The sequence below is a fragment of the Nesoenas mayeri genome (genome assembly GCF_963082525.1).
Source record: "Nesoenas mayeri genome assembly, chromosome: 7".
NCBI lineage: Eukaryota > Metazoa > Chordata > Aves > Columbiformes > Columbidae > Nesoenas > Nesoenas mayeri.
The window spans coordinates 29,591,225-29,603,923 of NC_137551.1; positions in this window are offsets into that span (position 1 = coordinate 29,591,225).

Genomic DNA, 12,699 nt, shown 5'->3' on the forward strand with positions numbered 1-12,699 from the left:
AATGTCAATTTGAAACTTACTTGCTTTAAAGTAAAAAACCAAAAAAATTAAACATTTGCCCCATAAGGTGAGACAAAGTTTCATATTGGCTTAAACACTAAATTAGTGTTAGGCTGGTTATATTCAGGGTTTTTCTATTCTCTAAGGATTAAGGCTGTGATTTGTTGAATTATACTTGAACTGGACCAGATGTACTATTTATTGAGCTTATATATTCTTGTTAATTTAAGTTTTGGCTTGTAAACAAATGGAATTTGTTAGTACTTGTTTAATTATGTAGGAACTGTCACCAATATTAACTGATCTGTGTAACTGATTGCAAAGTGTTTCAATTTGTGTTTCTTAAAAGGAAAGATTTTAATAAAGAGAATCATAAAGCATTGGTGGGCAGTTGTCCCAGCAACAACATCCTTCCAGCTTCCCAGGGGATCCACTAAAAACCAAAATTAATAAAAGATCGTTTGGGGGATAAGAAGGAAGCAGAAAGCCAAAATGTTTGCTTTTAAATATAATTCCCAGAAACTGTGATTCTTGCCAGGTAGCTCCTGCCATACAGATGGCAAGGGACTGCCGTCGTCTGGTGCTGAAGTTGAAGTGAACATATCTCAGCAGTTCACTCTGTAATTATTATTAATTCTTGTTACCCATTCTCATCCCTGTATATTTGTCCTCACTTCTTTCTTATTTTGGGCAAGCTGTCTGTTCCCCCTCACTTTTCCCTGTCTCCATCCAGGTTGTCTTATCCTTCTTCTGAAAGCACCATATAAAACCACTCCCAGCCAAGCACCTTCTCCAACTCACCTCAACCCCAGTCTCCCTGTTTGCCCATTTCCCTTGTTTCCCTTATGGTCTCCTTCTACCTTTGCTGGTTTTTCTTCTTCTTTTTGGCAAACTGCCCTCCCCAGTGCCCTCCCAGCTTCCCAGGGACCCTTCCCACTCCCTGGCCTTCTCCCTGGCTCACCTCCATCACCAGCAACCGGAGCTCCTGGGAGGAAATACCCAACCTCAGTCAGGGTGCTGTAAAGACATGCTTGTACTAAATATTTAAAGAATGCAATGAGGACAAAAGCCAAGGGGAAACTTCACCTTCAGCTTTGATTAATTCACTCAGTGGAAAACAGTAGGGGAAAGCTGAGGCAAGGCAATGTCCAGTCCATGTGCAGAGCACCACCAAAGCATGAGCTATGCTTCTCACGTCCCACTGAGGGAGGAAAATGGGTCCTTCTGCCCCACTGAAGGGCTGGGGAAATGGGTCATGGACAAAAAGACTGGCACTCAGGTTTTCTGACTCCCCAGTTCATTAAATCAGTGCTTTCGCATCTTTTAAGTAACTATTTTGCAGCTGAGGCACACGTGTAATGCATTTTAAGCACAAATGGTTTGGTTCCTCTGTCCTGGATGTACCGAAACCTTCATACATGTGATTTTGATACCAGCTCGTTGCAGGTGTGAATCCACCTTGCTCTAGAAATCGGGTAAATCAATTTTGTAAGTGTTAGCTTGGCATCATACAGTCCTAGCAAAAATAATCCAAACTGTGATGTTCAAAGCATAATGAGTTTCCTGTCCAGATTTTGTCACACTTAATTTCCTTGGTGAACTCAGGTGTGAAAGTCTTCACAAGTGAACACCAGCCCACACCCAAATATCAGCTTGGCCTTTTAACACAAGGCTGTGACCGAACTTGTGTGGACAGCCAGGCTGTAACTCCTCCATCCTGCCTGACCGGCAGAGTTGACCAGGTGAAGGCTACCTGAAAACAGGAGCCAACCCCGGGCAGCTGGCCAGGAGGGCAGGCAGGGGTGTGCAGGGGGCCAGGACGGTTCTGCTTGCTCTGCAGGGCTCAGCTGGTGGACAGGCAGCCCTGGAACAAGGCGGACTGGGCTGGTGGGCAGCTTTTCATCAGCTTTTCAGCGCTGATGCAGCCTGGGACCCTGCCGTGTTTGTGCAGGTGGCAGCCCAAGAGAACAGGTTTGCCTTTGCTTGCTTTTCTACATCCGACTCCGCCAATCTCTGCTTATCTGTGTCAATACGCTGAGCACTCCTCATGTGCTTGGCTTGCCTGATTCAATGTGCAATGTGAAGCCACGCGGTACATGTTCCTGGAGGAAAAGTTCCACCTGTTGTGAAGAGGGAAGCTGGACAAGAACTGGGGATTATCCCTACAATGTCTTAGTGGAGCTGGATAATGCACTGGTGAGACTAAAAAAATACCCTTTTCCCTTGCACAAAATAAATATCCATAAGGATCAGCCTTCACTGCAGAGCCCGAGCTGGCCTTACTGACCTGCTGATCTGGAATCCCTTCCACCTTCCCCAGTGTGTCACACCTGCCCTTTGCTTGCCTCCCGCAGAGCTACAGTGTGTCACAGCGCTGGCAGCCTGGCCCCAATCTTTATGAAACACACTGTCTCATACTAACCTAATATATTCACAGCACCATGGAAACACAACTCCCCAGATGTTGAAGTGAAAGCAGCCGATGTAGTTTCCACCTCTTCCTTCTTAGCTGTCCCCTTTTATAGCCAACATGAGGCTCAGAAGGGCTCTGCTGGGTGTCACTATGAGCTTGGGAGTGGTGGGGCCAGCAGGACTCATTGTACATATTGTGAAGATGGTTTTCTTGTGGCTCATCTGCACACAATTGCATCACCCTGCTGCAGGGTGAGGTTTCTAATCAGACACCCAAAGTGATTAAAGCCAGTGAGCTCTCTCCTTTCAGTTCACATCAGGTTTATACCAGTTAAACAGCCATCTGTTGGGAGCAGCGTTTAGCCACCTGAAGTAGCTTAATTTAAACCGAAGTAGGAGCATATGTCAATTTTTAATTAACTGGGTCAGATGTGAATGAGTGGGCATGTCCAGAATCTTTTTTGTGAGCTAGAAAGCTGTGTAGGGCAGGCTGAATCCAGCCTATTAAACGTTTAAATAGTTGCCAGGCAGAGAGTCTTGGCCCGTATTCCTCAAGGTAAGACGGTGAGTAGCAGCAGCACAGCCCTGGCTCAGGAGGCAGCATTTTCAGCCTGATTCCTGCCCGGTGCCTCAGAAATGAGGGTTCCTGTTTATAAGCTGTCCTCTCCTTGTTCCTGAGCCTTGTTTGAGGACATGCATATTAGTTCCACCTCCTTAAACACCATCTTGGTGTCTCTAGAGGACACAGGAAGCCTGTTTTGTTTGTGGGTTTCTTCTCCGGCTGGGCCGAGTTTGCATTGCAGCTAGTTTATCTTTGGCAGAGAGCAACGTGTTCTTGGCAGCAAACTTTCACCTTGAGCTCAGGGGTGTAGCCACACTGTGTTTTGCACACCTGTGGTGGGGAACCAGGAAAAATTTGCCTGCTTGTATCCCTGCTGAGATGTTAAAACCAGTTTCACTTAAGTGCTATTAGTGCTTCGCAGAGGTCCCAGCTCCCAAAATGTGGGCATGATGGAGGGCAGCAAGCGCGTGTGTGCACAAGCAAGACTTGTGCTGCCTCGCATGGACTTTAGCATTAAGCAGCTGGCAATCAGACCTACTTTGCCAACATTACAATCACAAGTAATACTGTTTTGGTGTGTTTCCTTATTTACCCTGTTTTATTATTACTTCTTATAATGCTCTATCTGTAGGTATGAACTACCATGACGAGCTTGCTGAGCCACTGGCTGCACTGAGACATACACGGGGACTGGTATCGCTGTTCCCTGAGGTGCCCTTGCCACAAAGTGCAGGGTCTCTGGAAACAAGGCAGCCCTTAAACAGGCCTGATCTTAGCAGATTTGGCTGAGTAAAAAAAAAAGTACACTGAGACCAACAAGAAGAGCTGCCCAGGTCTGTCCAGATTGCTAATGGAGATCAGCACTGCTCCAGCCGGGCTATTGCAGTGCCTATTTCCATGTGATTGTGATTGGGAAAGAAAGATAACTCAGGCAGGATATGCTACATCTTAGTGTGCCAACAAATCAGCAAGGCAGCCAGGATGCTGTAAATGATACCAGATGCCTTCTCTTTCCTTTTCTCTCATGAATTAGCCTGGCTGGGGGCCAGGGGGGCAGCAAGGGGTACTTCAGTGAGGCAGGGTAGGGATTTGGGGTTGGATGTTCCCCCCCGTGCCAGGCACAGAAGGAAGCTCGGCTGCCGCAGCAGCACACAGAGACCTGGCAGTGCCTTGTGTGACTGGTGCCAGGCTGCGTGTGAAATGGACCCAAGAGGTCTGAAATAAATCAGTAGGACTGTGTTCATGGGTATTTCCCACCAGCAAGCTGATGTTCCTGTGACCGCACATTCGTAGGCTGTGTGTTATCTGCTCTGCTGCTTCTCTCTTCCTGCAAAGGCAAATGCTGATTCATGAGCTGCTGCTGTTCAGCCATTGGCAATGTCTCTTCCCAAACCCCCTCCATGGGGTCTGATCCCAAAACCAGTGGCGAGGGTCTAGTTGAATCGAAGGCTACTTGAGCCTTAAGGTCAGTTGAGTACTTCTTTGAAACAGCTTCAAATGCAATCAGTGCCCGGCAGTGTTGAGAAAGCACTGGGCTCCACCAGCTCAGCCAAATGAGAGAAAGAAAAAGCCAAGTGAAAGAAATGTCAGAAATACAGTTTGGGTACGTTCCCCCTAGGAGCTGCTCCTTCTGTCTACACTCAGGGCACGTTCATACCATGGCAAGAAATGGCGTGAACTCACTTTCATGAATTACTTCTTGTCAGCCAAGCAAAGAGGGAAGTAAATTATGTTTGCTTAAACCACCATGCTGGTGGTTTGAGTGGCTGTTAGCTCGGAAGGAGCAGGGGAGGTATGTGCACCAGGTATTTTGGGTCAGCTGATACACGACAACCAGCACCACTGGTGTATTTTGGTTGCTTGTGATTGTGTGAACATGCCTGAAGATGCAGGCGATATAAAGCAGAGCGGTGCTTATGAGGTTTTTGAATCTCACAGCTCTTATTTGGTCCTGGAGGCTTTCAGCAAAGACCACCCCCTGAAATGAAGAAGAATCATCTTCCTGAAACGCAAGGGAGCAAGACATGTGTTCAACCTTGTTCAACACCTGTGATCTTGTGGAGCCTTTGAATTCCTCTTTACCTACAAGAGGTTTACTACAGTGCAAAATGAACTCCTGGAGCAAAGAAACACTCCTTTCTAAGGGAATATAGGTTGTTGAGGCTCCAGGTATTCTGTCTTTAAATATTAGTGCTTCAAGGTAAGTTGTCACAGGTTGCTAAAATAATCTTTTCCCACCACTTTCCTCATGTCAGCACTTCTACAGCTCCAGTGCGTTGTGGCTGCTGTTGTTATGTAAGGATTTATGAATGGCTGCAAAGTTCAAAGGCATATTGGCAACCCCAGTTCCCGAAAAGCCAGGAGTCAGCCCAGGCCCTGCCCCATTTCCCAAGAAGTTGTTTGCCAACTATTTATTTTCCCAACTTTTTTTTTTTTATTATTATTAGCCAGCAAACTTTAGGATCTCTTTATTCACCTCCCAGTTTTTTGAGCATTTAGGTTGCACAAGTTTCATGTTTTCAAATCTTTCATCCACATCCTTAAGGGCTAAGGACATACTTTGTTTATAAATGAAAGCTATAATTCCTTTGTTTCAAGGAGCTGGGATTTTAGGATAAATTCCCCAAAGCATAAAAGTTGTGATAAAATCACAGGAACTGCCAGCAGTGCACAAAGTCTCCTCTGTTTGGAAGAGGAGGCATTGGACTGCAGCGAGCTGCAGGCATCACTGGCTACTGTCGTGTTAGTGAGTCAAATTAAAATAACATTGTGGTTAAACATCAGCTCTTCAGGCCTAACTAAAGAAGAGAAACTCATCTCTTTCTAGCTTTGGCGCTTCACAAAAGCACTGCCTTTGAAATCCTCCGGATTAATGTTCCCACTCAAGCTCTCTGCCCCAGAAGCCGCTGCACCCCTGGCAGAGTGCATTTCAGAGTAAAAAGCCCTCCCTGGGATGCAGGGCAGGCTGGTGCCAGCCAGGCACCTCCTGGGACATGTGGCTGTGGCTGCTTCCAAACCAGGAGCATTTCAGCCCAAGTGATCTTCCTTTCTTCCGTCTCATTCCTCTTCACTGTTGCTTTAATTTCAGCTTCGTGCCGCCTTTCACGTAGCCCCTCTCAGCTTGAATCTGATCCCTATTGCCTGTGTTCTCAACACAGCTGTTTAAATCCCTTCCCCCAAATACCCCTGCTTTACAGAGAGCTCCTGCCCACAAAGGCCAGGCGCTTGTTCTGAGTTTGCAGCTTTTTGTCAGGTCCTGGGCTGAGCTCAAATTCCTATTTGGACCAGCATGAGGTCAAACTGGAGATGAATTCAGGAAAATCCTCCACTTCAGCAAAGCCTGATGCTCACTGGCTGCATGCTGGTGGCTGCTGCAGCACCCCAGCCCGAGCAATGCAGGGCGAAGCGAATGATTAGCATTATTTAAACGGCTTTGCAATTATACAGCACCTTTTCATCTAAAGATTTCAAAGTTTCATAGCACTCACACAAAGTTACTTATTATCCCTGGCGTTTAGCAGAGTCAGGAAATGAAGGCAGGCAGCTCAGTGACTCTTGCCTTAGGTGGTGCAGTGAGTCGGCATCAGAGGTGGGAACCCGGCCCCGAAGTGCTGACTCCACGGCTCATGCCCCAACGTGAGGGCACACCTCGCCTTCTCCTGTGCCAGGACAGTCCTTTGGGGGTGCAGGGATGGGGAAAACACTCGGCCCACCCAGAGGGTCAGGACAGCACGGGCAGTGCTCAGCTGGGAGCAGCACCTCCCGTTCCCAAGCCCTGCTCCTTCCCTGGGAGCCCTGGGCACAGTGTCAAGGGGCTGCCGTGGGCTCTGTTGTGCCCCAGGCTCCGGCCTCACTTGCCATGGCACAGTGTGGCTGAGTCCGCAGGAGCCAGTGACCTGGAAGGCAAGATGTGCTGTGGTGTGCCCCTGTGCTGTACCACCCCTGCAGCCCCTGTCTCCAGCATGCGGCTCCAGCCCGCTGGCTGCACGCACGTGGGAAGGCTACAAGGACCTCCCTTGACGGGGACACCTCTAGAGCCACTTCAGCCTTGATACCTGAGAACACGCTGTGCAGGATCTGATGAGGACCAGGGGTGGATTTGTTTATCTCAGCACTACACCAGTTGCTACTCTCCCACCAGCTGAGGCCTGGCTACAGTGGAGATGTGTCAGCACTGACTCCCTCCAGACCAGGTGGTCCAAGCCTGCCAAGGAGCCTCAATATACATGCAGACACCTGCCAGGAGATCAGAAATACATTTCTAAGATGTAACACTCTTCGGCTGGCTCAGCCGGCTGTGCTGTGGGATGCACTCGGTGCCAAACCTCTGTGCCTTGCAGCAAGAGAGCTGAAAACATCAAGCCCTTGCACACCATCGCTGCTCTGACTTCAGCCCAGTGCTGGGGCTTTGGGACAGTGTGTCAGCAGGGAGGGAAGGAGGACTGAAGAGGAAGAGTGAGAGGAGGCAGAGAAAAAAGCAGATGTGTTAACAGGGTGAGGAGATGCAGGCAAACTACTAGACCTCGCTGGCCAGGAGAAGGCCTTGGCTGAGGTAAAACACCTTTTTGGCATTTACTGCAAAAGGTGACTTGCAGTTATAAAGGAAAAAAATTCTAAAAAGAGCAACTAATCTACTTCTGCTCTTCCACTGTTGCTTATTTTTACCACAGAAATATCAGGAAAATCCACTTAAAGTTTTTTTCTGAGAAACTTGAGATGCTTCAGGTTTTCTAATGATAAACAGTACTCCATTTACACAATCATAACCCTGTGATCAAGGCAGGTGTGACTGATACACCTTCAGATGTCCAAGGGGTGAATTTAAATGAATAATAGAAACCAATCCATATACTCAGCTTTTCTTAGGAACTTAGGGATTTACACATCTAAACTTTACTGGGATGAGACTCCAGGACTGGGGATAAAACTCTAGTTAATTAAATATAATTTCAGTGGGGATAAAATCCAGGAAAGGAGAAAAACTTAAAGGCAGAGGCTGCAGCTGAATTGATTTCAACCTCAGAAATTACACTAAGCTGTCATTACATGGGATCATTTTAAAAAGCAGAATAACCAATTGGATATAAAAGCTATGTCTCAAAACTGAGTCTGAGTTTTGTCTTTTAAAGGATATTAATAAAAATGGATACATGTTTTTCCTGGTGACATACAGCTGAAGACAACAGGGAAGGAAAAAGAGAGATTACATGGGACAGGGTTTAATGTACAGCAGGTGTGTGCAAACCCCAAACTCATACTTTGCCTTAACTTTCACTGAAGATGGGGATGTTAATCATGTGGCTGTGGATGAGAAGGATAATGGGATGGGGGTACGGAAATGCTCACAGCCAGGATAGAAGCAAATCTCAGGGCTCCTTCCTGCGCTGGAGGCAGAGGAACGGGCTAATCTGCATGCCAGAGCTCTGGAAGAACTGGCCCGATGTCTTTAACAGGTCCCTCAGTCAGGGACAGGAGCACTGTGAGCCTGTATGGGAGAAGTGAACCGATCTGGACAAGAACAGGCATGAAGGTTTCAGCCTAATGGTGTATGGAAAACTTCAGAACAAACGGTGGAGGAAAGGCTAGCAAAAGAGAGAGGTAAATGGCATGAGATTAAATGGGTTTATCAAACCCATTTATCTTTCTTGGGTAAGGTAAGCTGCAAGCCATTTGCTTAGTGAAGAAAATGAGGTCAGTCTCACCTATCTGAACTTAAATTGCACATGTCATATGGTGTCATTTGGAAAGTTCTTAAGAAAAGGGAGAAGTGATTTAACACAAGGTATAAGCCTCATAAAGGCCTGTTGTGAGAGCAGCACGGCTGTCAGGCTGGAGGGCAGTTACCGGGGGAGTGTTAGACATCACTCCTGGAGATCTGGCAAAGTGCATTTGTAAATGAGCTTGGCACTAATGTTAGTGGAGAACTGGTGAAATTGCTGATGGCAGAAAATATGAAACAACCTCAAGACAAAGGAGGCTTGAGATATTACACAGAAAAAAAGGTGTCAGCAGCAGAAAGTGATGATCATGGGCACAAATGACCAAAATCTTTCCTACAAGCTAGCTGGCAGCTTGCACTTTGATCACCAATAGCTGACATGAAGTGAGAAATGCAGTTCTGGGGGCTGCAGGAAAGGTGCAGCCCAGGCTGCAGCAAGGGCTGGGGTGTGCTGGAAGAGAGTCTATATCTCACTTCATTTTCAAACGTGAATGCCAGGAGCAGGAGGGTTTCTCTGCTTAAATGCTCCCAGGAAGGTAGAAGGAAGAGCTGATGGTGCTAAGGGCCAGTGCTGGTACAGAATAAATGATCAGCAAGAGGTGTCAGACGTTTTGGATAGAAGATCATTACTAACCATTTGACAATGTGGTTCTGGAATAGCAGTTGTGCATGCAAAATACTAAACCACTTTGAGGACAGAACTCAAGACATTTATGAAAAGGATTGCATCAGGCGGTGCCTGTGATAGGAGACCTGGTAGCACAGAAGTTCCTGCCAGTCCTATGCACAGAGGTAAATATTCTGTAACCCTCTGTCAATACAAAGATGGAGCATGTGATTATACACACACAAAAGCAGGCACATGATTTGTTAATCACAGGACCTCGCTTGTTAAATAATAATTACAAGGCAATAACACACCTTGTTTTAATAAATGGCCCCATGAGATTTTCTCCCACAGTAAACCAGTAAAAAAGGACAATTATTCTGAGGTAAAGGCAGTATTTCATGTTTCTGATTGTTACCTTTTAAATGAACTCACTGTCTGGAACTCTTAAATCATGTACTCCCATTCTTCTACACATTTCACAAGTTCAGCCCTATCCAGTAAAGCATCTTTGCAAATGCATGATTACCTTTTGTTAAGGCAAGAACGAACAGGTGACAACTGCAGCACAGAGACATGCTCGGAACAGTTCGACAAAGCAAACCCAACTCTAACGCTTCTGCCAGGAGGGCATACTCAGAAATATGAAGAGGAAAGGCTTTTTGTGAGGGGCAAGTCCTGGAAAGCCACACTAGAGACAGGCAAGCTGTGGTTCAGGAAGGTGTTTATCCAAAGCCATCGCAGTGGGTGATACTTCTGTTTCCACGGGCAGAAGTGAGCCAATTCTCCCCCAGCTCCCAAGGGTGCCCAGGTCTGCAGCACAGCCCTGTTCCCAGGTCTGCAGCACAGCCCCATTCCCAGCTCACGGACAGACCTGCAGGAGGATGTTCAAAAGCAACTCTAATTACTGAGCATCAAAAAAAGAGAAGGCGTGTTTCAGTATCCTTTCAACCTAAAGCTGATGCTGCCGGATGAGGAAGGGGACTGCTGTGCTGGCAGTTCATTTTATGAAGGCACCTTTGCAGAAGACGCAAAAATAAAAGTAGGGTGAAGGAAAAAAAAGCAGAAGGCCAAGAGACAGGCAACTGAACAGAGCAGATTGATTTTGCAGATACACTTTTGCTGTCTGCATTATGTGTGGAAATTCATATTCCAAGCGCCACAGTAACAGACTCGATTGTAATCAAACAGAACTGCAGAGGTGTCAGGAGCACAGGTGCTGCCTCTCAAAAATATTTCAAGCAGAAAGCGAAACTTTGAAAAATTCGCAGTGCGGAGCGGAACAAAAATGTAGTATTTCTAACCCAAGACAACTCTCTGCTTTTCACAGCTCTCTCTGGTGCTGGAGGTCGGGCAACCTACGTGAGCCACCCCAGCTGCAGCTCACATAAACCCTGATGAAAAGCGAAGGCCGGCAGCAAGCCGGAGACACGCGGTGCCCATTGTGTTCCAGCCATGGGCCGGGGGAAGGGCTGTTCCACGCGTTTTGGGGAACCTCAGCCAATGGATCCCTCCCCTGGGTGTTACGGGAGGGCTTGGCCAGCGTGTGAGAAAGGGAGGGGAGAGTTTGAAAACAACCCAGCAGGCTGGAAGGGAAGGAAGACGGCTAGAAAGCGCCCTGCTCGCCTCCCTGCGAAGCCTTTTGCTCCAGGTGGTCGGTGGTGCCCGGGCTGGCAGCGCAGAGGGGCCGGGAGCTCCGGCGGGTCCCGCGGGGCGCGGGCGGGCGCAGGTACCGGGGGGCCGGGGGGCGGGCGCGGAGCCCGCACAGGTTGTGTGGGGCTGCGGAGGGGCCAGAAACGGTGCAAAGAAGGTCTTTTGTTTTGGTTTGTTTTCTATGGGAGGAGGAATTCTGCTCTTTTGATGTGGGTTTTGGTGGTATGTTTGCTATCAATGTGGCGGGGGGAGGGAGCAAGCGGGTCTCCGCAGCTCAGAGGTTCGCATGCGATCAGCTGTCTTGTAAATGCGACAGGCGTTTTTGAGGTTAGAAAGGCAAGAAGAGGCAGTATCTGTTAGCAGACCGCTTGATGCAATGGAAAAATACAAATAATCTTTCGTATGCGTTCAGCCCTTTTTTTCAGGTCACAGTGTTTAAAAAATCAGAGAGTCCAAGCAGTCAAATCTAGAGGAGATTTTCAGTGATTGATAAGCCAGCTGCTAATAGAGACATTCAGCAGAAGAGGGAAAAAACACACAATTTTCTTATCTGGAGGTGTGCTGGATGGCTTAGGGGTTTTCATCTTTTGATTACTGAGACAGCTTTTAGGCCTCTTGAAAGTGATCCAGTCCTAAATTTTACCACAAAATCCTCTAGCAATTTTCCACGGTGCTTTAAAATGTGTAACTGGCATGATGCACTGGTGTGGTATTTTGTGGCATCTTCTCTTGTGCAGGTTCTGGTTACTGTTTCAGTTTCTCTGCCTCCTTCCTCCTCCTTGCAAAATCTTTTTAAAGCCCATTTGCATGGGAACCTGCTCCATGATCTATATTATTAGCTAGGATTTATTTTCCAAATGTCACTGATGACACTGTAGTGGTTTGCTTGGTAGATGCTAGTCAGTGGGGGTGCAAAGCACAACCCAGAAAATAGTTTTTGATTGATGGGGAAACAACATCTTTTGAGGCTGCCTCCAGGTTGCATGTGAAAAAAGGGCTTGTGTGAGCATGTTGAACTGTCCTGACTTGAAAATGTCTGCAACTTAGTGTCTTCATGAACAAGAAAGATTTTCTTTCTGTCATTTGTCTGATGGGGAAAGTATTTATCATTAGAAATACAGCAATCATGTTGCACAGTCTTTTAAGAGATCACTGTTGTTTTAATTCTTGAACCCAGCGTTGATGATTCATGCAGAGCTTGGCCAGTAAATGAATTTAGAGGCTCTTACACCAGGAAAGTTTGGCTCTTATTGCAGTCAAAAGTACACTGATTTGGAGTAGAATGATACTGAAAATATATGTAAAACTGCTACAAAAGACAAGTCATAATCTGTTAACTGAGGATTCTTTTGCTGGCAGCTGAAAAATCCTGCGATGCAAATGTATTAAAGCAGAAGGGATCTGTATTTTCTTCTCTCATAGCACTGGGCTGCAATTGCCTGGGGTCTCCAGAGTCACAAATTACAGAGAGAAAACAAAGGGTTAGGTGACCGTTTAGGAGAAGACTGTGAATGGAGGTAAAATACATGACAGTGAAGGGAGACTACCATCTCTAATTAGGTGTCTGGCCTCAGGCAGCGCATGTAGAATAAACAGGGTAAATGTAAACTAAAAGAAGGTAGAAAGTTTGGAAGGTAGTGGATGGATAGGCATGGGTTAGCTGTCAACCCTAAAGGCGCAGCGTGTTAAGGGTTTGAGCAGTGGAGAAGGCAGCCGCAGCACCTTTATATCTGTTGGGTGCCCTGA